Raw genomic sequence first — 8,747 nt, forward strand, 5'->3', positions numbered from 1 at the left:
AACAAGGCTGGAAGAAGTAGAATCTGCTAGATTCTTAGGTATTCTTGTGGATAATGAACTGAAATGGAAAAAACATATTAATAATGTCTGTAAGAAACTGAGCTCTGTCATATTCTTAACGATGCAGCTATCACAGTATTCAGACAAGAACATTCTGTGTACAGTGTATCATGGACTTTTCGAACCATACTTACAGTATGGAGTGACTGTGTGGGGAAACTCAAACAAATAAGAGACAAAACGAGTGTTCATTTTACAAAAAAAAGCAATTAGGACCATTTTAAGAAGAAAGACCTCTGAAACGTGCAGAAACTGTTTCAAGAATTTAGGTATCTTAACTTTTTCATCGTTGTATATATACAAAACAATAATGTACATCACAAAAGGTAGTGAGGACTGGATTACAAATGCTAGTGTACACACCCACAATACAAGAAGGAAGAATGAAGTACGGAGCATACCCCACCGACTGGCAGTGCTAGAAGAAGGACCCCAGTACTCTGGTATCAGACTACTAAGAAGTCTGCCCAAAAACCTGCAAGATAGTGTACTTCACAATGACTTTCCAAAGAAACTTAAAGACTATCTCATTGAAAAAGAGTTTTACAGTGTTGCAGAATACTTATGCCATTAAATTTGTATATATTGTTATTCATTATCAGTGATGTAAAAATGTAAGCTAAAGGTGTAGAAAACTAAGTGATAAAGAATGTTAATACTTTGACATGTCCTATATTACGCGTACATTTACTGTACACAATGTAATCTTACAGGATCAAATGAAATTCAATTCAATTCAATTTCCTAACTTAATTGACAGGAAGAGAGAGTACTTAACCTGGAATAAGTGGAATAACTTGTTCAAAAATGATAGTGAAATTTTGAGTGCTGTCCATGTGTCTATCTACCTCTCATTAATAGATGTATAAATTATGGAATGATTTCCATCTTTAAAAGCATTTTCCTCAATTTTATAGGAGGTCTTTCTTTTTAACCACGATTCCATTACAATTCTAAGTTTGTCGTCTTGCAGCCCCTGAACACTTTGTGTTACCTTGTCAAGAAATACTATGCCAATGTGTGCAAAATTCTTTTTGTTTTAGCTAGTCTTGTCTGGGGAATATTTATCATGATTATGTTTCTGGTTCTATAAATGTGGACACTGGCTTTAGTTGTGTGTACATGGGAATGTTTTTGGACACACAGTATAACCTGGAGTATTTAGAAGATGAGAAAAATTAGTTATTTATTTTCATGCTTCATCAACCAAACACACATTTTCTAATATTTTTGCCAGATGAATACATTATTAGCCCCAACAGAATTTCCACAGAGATTACTCCATAGCTCAGACGCATATGGTAAAATAAACATAATAATCTATAAGAAGAATATATTGACTGACACAAATTTTATGGTATTCACTACCTCTGGTAATTTTATTACTGGCCTTTCAGTGTAACATATTTTTGTGGTGAATGTCTTATGGTTTAACTGGTGTGTCATTGACATTGTGTAGGTCACTATCAGGATTCACAAGGGAGAAAAATATATCTTTAGTTTTACTGTCATTTAACTTTAATTATTATCCTATAACCAGTGAGTTACCTATATCATAATTAAATTATTCATTTGTACCATGACATTGTCACTGCTAACCACCACCCGCAAACATCTGTCGGCAGTCACCTCGTGCAATCAACACCCGAACGCACCAAGCTGCATATTGCACATGCAAATGTCCAGTCTCTGCCAGCTCACTTCGACGAGTTCAAATATACATTTCAGACTACTGATATACACGTAATACTTTTGTTAGAGACTTGGCCGAAACCAAGTATTCTACAACTTCCGTAAAGCCAGATGGCTATATCTTTCTCAGGCACGACAGATGCAATAGACGAGGGGGCGGAGTAGGGGTGTACATACCTACTGTACTACATACATCCAACAACAATGTAGATAAACAAGAGGAATATATGTTCATAGAGATCAAATCCCTTAACAGAAAGTGCTTAATATGTGTCCTTTACAAACCTCCTAAAGTAGGTGGGTTCGCCTGCTTCGAAACTGCCCTCTCTAGTCTCGAATTGTCATATGAACATGTAATTATAGCAGGTGACACTAACATTAATTTTCTGTGCAATAGTCCTTCCACTGGGGATGCTTTCTTCCTCAAATATGACGCTACTTCAGCTGGCACCTACTCATCACACGACTACCAGTCACACTTTCATAGATATATTCGCAACAAAATCTCCAAACAGAATATCTGCGCCTGGCATGTCTGCCCATGACATAATTTTCATGACATATTCACTAGAATGTGCTAGAAAGAAACAAAAACTGTCTACATACCGAGACTTCAAACGCATATATTTTCCTGAACTCGAAACTGAGGCACAAAAAATAGTTTGGGGGATGACCTCTACTCCCCTCATGGACATAAATGACAAACTCCAAGATTTCACTAACAAAAGTACTCAACTATATGATAAATACGCTCCAATGAAGACCAGAAAAGTAAAAAGGAAACCTGCACCTTGGCTGACTGATGAACTAAAACAGCTCATGAATCTCAGAGACGCTGCACATCGAGCATACAAGATACACCCTACACCTGAAAATCACACTGTATACAAGCAGAAGCGAAACAAAGTCAGTCAAGCAGTGAGAAATGCTAAGCTCAGGCACACCAGTACATTAGCTAGACCAGCTATCCTGTGGAAAAATCTCCTTAGTCTTGGTTTAGACAAAATAAAAGTTGCAGAAAATCCCATGGTTCCAGCTGAAGAACTAAACAAATTCTTCACATTACCTGCAACCACAACTGAACCAGGGGGGAGGGGGGGGGGGCAGAGAATCATTGATTACTTCATGGGGATGAACGACTGTAGCAAAGAAAGCCATAACGCAGATTAGATCAGCATCTACTGGACATGATGCATCACTATCCAGATGGTAAAACTTATTATTGATCAACTACTGCCCTCTATAACAGACATTTTCAACGATTCATTAATCACAAGTGTTTTCCCTGAGGCCTGGAAACTGGGACAAATTAAGCCACTGCCTAAAAAGGACATCGCCACAGCACCCTCTGACTACCGCCCCATCTGCCTTCTTCCTGCGCTTTCAAAGGCCTTAGAATATAGTCCGTGACCAGCTTGCCAACTACCTAACTTCTAACAACCTACTAGACGAATACCAATCAGGTTTCTGTAAACATCGAAGCACAACATCCGCACTGATAAAGGTGACAGATGACCTGAAACTTGCCATGGACAGACAAGAAGTGACTATCATTTGCTTCTTAGATTTCAGCAAAGCATTTGATACTGTCGACTTCGATATCTTACTAGCCAAACTTAGCGGTCTAAATTCCTCACCAAGTGCAGTGCAATGGTTTCGCTCATACATGACGTCTCGTCAGCAACGCGTCCTGTCCAGGAATATAAAATCACAATGGCGGAAGGTAGTGTCAGGCGTTCCCCAAGGCTCAGTACTAGATCCCATACTCTTCTCTCTGTATGTCAATGATGTGTCATCGATTCTGACATATTGCAAATATCATATGTATGTTGATGACCTTCAGTTGTATCTAAGTGTGAAACCAAGCAATCTTAAGAAAGCTATTGAAAATTTCAATAATGATCTCGATGCACTATCAAAATAGGCACAGGACATAGGACTAAAACTAAACCCATCTAAAACCCAAGCGGTACTTGTTGGTCACTCTAAGCTCACTAGCCCAAAACATCGAGAATTTGTACCATCTCTTATCCTAAATGGAACAAATATTAACTTCTCTCCCTCAGCAAAGAGTTTGAGAGTAATAATAGATGAAAATCTAAATTGGACAGAGCACTTAACTGCAGTGTGCAAAAAAGCATCAGCATCCCTTCATGTCCTACAAAAATATAAAAAAATCTTCCCTTTCGATCTGAAAAAGAAATTAGTACAAACGCTTATACTCCCAATCATTGGCTACAGCAATATTATCCTACAAGGCCTCTCTCAGGAAAATTCGCAACGTCTGGAACTTGTCATGATTGCCTGCGTCCAATATATCTGTGACGTTCGACTTTTTGATCACATTTCACCAGCATATGCCAAATTGTCCTGGCTGCATGCAGACAAATGCAGAGATTTCCATACACTCTGTCTCATCTACTGCCTTATAAATGTACACTGTCCCTCATATCTCTCCTCGTCCTTAACGCTTATGTCAGAACAACATGACAGAAACACACGTTCTCATGATAATAAAATCCTCTCTGTTCCACCGCATCACTCAGGCACCTTCTCCAAGGAACCCGACTCTGGAATAACCTCCCTTGTTATGTTAGAGAACTTAAAAAAATGTCTGGCTTCAAAAAACAGTTAATGGTGTATCTACTTAAACAACAGTAATGCCTTCCCCTGTACATGAATGCATTTCACCTCCTGACTTCCCTCTTTCCCCCTCCTTAAATCTCCCTTCCCCAAAACTCGCTATACTAGTAAACATCTACTTTACACACCAAGATATTAATGTACATCTGCACAAATCTTCATTACTATTGCCAATTTTTCTCATGTTTATCATTATTATTTGATTTTTTTACTGTTACAATTATTGCTTTTATCATAATTTGTATGTATAGCACCTTTTGTAAAAATACTGCCAGCACTTACTTTATTAGGTCTTAGTCATTACTCTTTATTCATATTGTCACTAGAGTAATCTAATTTTCTTATTTAAACTATTGTCATGATGTAACTCTGATGTGTGAAATGCTGCATGTGTGAAACACTGGTCCGATGTAAGAGAGGGCCTGATGGCCCTAATCTGATCAGGTTAAATACATAAATAAATAAATAATAAATAACTGTATGAAATGAAATGAAGGTGATATCATCTGAATACATTTCCTCTTTAAATGGGAAAAATTTTGATAATATAAATAAAACAGTTTCTGCATCAGTCAATTGTTTATTTTGTCATTGCACATTTTGATAGTTCACACCATCATCTTCAGGTGGAGAATTGTTTATTTACAGGACTGGTGTTGGTGATGAGTACAGACATCTTTCCACAGTCACAAACCGAGGGCAGTGCAGCTTATTTAGCATCTTTTGAGGGACAGTAGAGTTGTAAGGGTCAACATACTGTTGCTTGATGTGTGTTCTCTCCACTGTACATTACATTGGACTAATATCTGTGGAAATTCTGCCAGGGCTGATGATGTATTCATCTGGCAAAAAGTTAGTAAATGTGTTTTTGGTTGATGTAGCATACCCTCTAGCAAAAAATATTACATTGAAAACAAATTACTAATTTTTCTCATTTTCTAGACACTCCAAGTTACACAAAATGTAACATGCAGAGGAGAGGACGTACCTCAGTCAACAGTATGCAGATCTTTTACAACTCTACTGTCCCTCAAAAAATGCAAAATAACCTACACTGCCTTTGGTCTGCAATTGTGAAATGACATCTGTACTCTTCACCAGCACCAGCCATGTAAATAAACAGTTCACCTGAAGATGACGATGTGAACCATTGAAACACACAGTGGCAATATAACCATGTGACTGATGCAGAAACTATCTTATTTGTAATGATCAACAGCCGCAGCCCTCATAATGCCATCACTTACAGACAAAATACTCAAGTTTTGAGAAGTCATTCACATATACAATAAAATTGGAAAGGTAACTATCTCTACTGCAGAAACAAACCTCAAAATCTGAGGTATGTTTACTGTTGTGGAACCTTTTTACAGTTATGGATTCCAACAAAAAACAGGGAACACAGTGCAACATTTAATTTTTGTTGCTAAAAAAAAAGAATTAATTTGTGCAGTTTTTGAGGACATCTGGCATGCTAGCTAATGGTGGCTAGCAGAATTATTACAAATTGAAGGTTCTTTGACTGGCACTGACAGCTTTCTCTGGCTGCCAACCTAGTTGAACTTCATTATTCAAGATGGCGTCGCGTGTAGAAGTGTGTATAAATAGTTCCACGGTAAACAGCTACATATCGAGTATAAATTGTATAAAGTGCAATAACTACATCGCGAAAGGTATCAAGTTATGTGCAGTGTCATAAAAATGGATTCATACAAAGTGTTTCGTGGGAACGGAAGAATGGGACGTGAAATGTGACTGTGGCATGGAATGCTGTGCTCTACAAACGGTAGCTTTGTCAAGATACGATAACCGCATAGAAGAAAGTGTTACTACATCGCTTCAGCAAGACCTTGTGCTTGCAAATCGTTACGTAAATAAGTTAGAGGAACTGATAAAGCAGCTGAATTATGACGATTTAAAAAACGAGTGTAATGAAAACATACCGGCTATTTTTGTTTCAAACAAAACTTCTGCTAGTAGTAAACGAAATCTTTCTGGTGGTATGACATCGTCAGTAAATAGAGTGCAAAGAAAAACGGGTAATAAAGACACGACAGGACGAAATGTGAACACAAAAAATAAGACAAGTGAAAGTGAATCTAGATCATCTGTGTATTCTAACGAGAGAAATGTTTCTCCAAAGTGTACTATAAAAACGGCGGAATGAGGGCACCTGGGGAACAACAAATATCAAGTCTGTGTTTTAGGTGACAGTCATGCAAAGGGTGTGGCACAAATAATAAATGATCGGCAGTCGCAATACAGAGTAACAGCCATTGTCAAACCTGGTGCTCCCCTTAATGAAATAGTTAATAATTGTGAAAACTTAGTTAAGACTGGAACATGCTGTGTGCTAATAGGTGGAGCAAATGGCATATACAAAAATGAAAGCCAACTAGCGACAAGGGCACTTCAAACAACTCTAAAAAAGCTGTCAGATCTAAATTTAAAGGTTCTCGTTGTAAGTGTGCCACATAGACATGATCTAATCGAGGAATCATGTGTAAACAAAGAAATAAAGTCAACAAATAATAAATTCAGGAAGATCTGCTGTGCTTTTAAGTGTGCAACTTTTGTGGATGCAAACAGCTCAGTGAGAAATCATTTCACGAGGCATGGACAGCACAGGAACTATTATGGAAAAAAGATGATGGGTGAAAAGATACTAGAAGAAATAAGCCGCATAACAGTAGAAAAGTTCCCTAAAATCCCACTCCAAATGAGGGCAGAAGCAGAAGAAATGAAAACCTTAACAAGAGCAACATTTGCTGAAGCACTAAAAACATCATCATCTGCTATTGTAAATATTAAAATGTCATCAGCTGCCACAGCTAGTATAAACAATCAATCAGCATCATCCACTTCAAGTAGGAAAAGCAACAGAAACAAGAAACCTGTGGTACAACAGGATTTTTGGTATCCAGCCATAATGAAAACTCCAAGATAACAGTGTTAAACGAAAGAAGAAATACCACCAGTGCTCACTCCCCTGTTCTAAAGATTATGACTCTAAATGTGCAGTGCCTCAAGAACAAATATTGTGAACTTGAAATAGCAGTAAGTAACACCCAACCTGATGTCATGTGTATTACTGAACATTGGTGTAAGGACCAAGAAATTAGTAGTATTCATATTAATCCATTTAAACTGGCAAATAATTATAGTAGGAAAATTGCAAAAGGTGGTGGAGTCGGTATTTACCTTAGACAAGAGTTAGAATTTAAAAAGAGATGTGAAGCAGAGAACTTAAGTATTGAAAAGTTTTTTGAAGCAGGTGCTGTCCAGCTATATGGCCTGACGAAAAAAGTCATAGTCATAACAGTGTATAGGTCACCATGTGGAAACGTAGAAGTCTTTTTTGATAAATTAGAATTGTTGCTAAATACTATTTACAAAAAAGAAACTGTGATTATTCTTTGTGGTGATTTCAATATTAATCTTCTAGTTGAAAGTCAACAAAAAAGGCAATTTTTGGACATATTAAAGAGTTTCAACATGTCACCGCTCATAAACAATTCAACTAGAATAACAAATACCTCCAATAGCCTCATAGATAACATTTTCTCAAATATGTCAGAAACTGACATAGAGGTAACAAACATAGATTTAGGATTGTCTGACCACAATGCTGTCACCATTGAAATCCCTTTAAGATCAAAGGAAGATAAAGGTGTAAATAATATTTACAAAAGAAACTTCTCTGTGGACAGCTGTCATCAGTTCATAAGTATCTTAGAAAATGAAAATTGGTTAGATGTTATGAAACAGTCAAGTACAGATGAGGCATATAGTGTATTTGCATCGATTTATATGATGAACTTTGAGATGTGTTTTCCAAAGAAACTGACCAGAATCAAGTCTACTGGATACATAAAGTCAAGTTCTTGGATGACTCTTGGAATTAAGAAATCATGTGAAAACATGAAAAAACTGAATTCAGAGTTGAGGGAGTGTACAAATATTGATTTTATAGAATATGTAAAGAGGTATAAGAAAATATACTGCAGAGTAATTGCAAATGCAAAGTTATTAAGTAATAATATGGAAATAAAACAGTCCAGAAATAAAACTAAAATAGCATGGGATATTGTGAGAAAAGAAACCGGGGTACCTACCAATGACAAGGAAATTATTCTAAAAGATGAGGAGAATAAAATGGTAGATAAATATGCCATGCCTAATTATATAAATAATTACTTTTTAAATGTACCCCAGACATTAAGCAGGAATCTTGGGGAGCAGATTAAGATGGAAGCACCCAAGGCAGCCAGCAGTATGATGGCAGTTCCAGCAAATGAAAAGGAAGTTTTAAAAGTGATGAAAAGTCTGAAGTCCAAGATGTCAGCTGGAGT

The sequence above is a fragment of the Schistocerca nitens genome, chromosome 4 (genome assembly GCF_023898315.1).
Source record: "Schistocerca nitens isolate TAMUIC-IGC-003100 chromosome 4, iqSchNite1.1, whole genome shotgun sequence".
Classification (NCBI taxonomy): Eukaryota; Metazoa; Arthropoda; class Insecta; order Orthoptera; family Acrididae; genus Schistocerca; species Schistocerca nitens.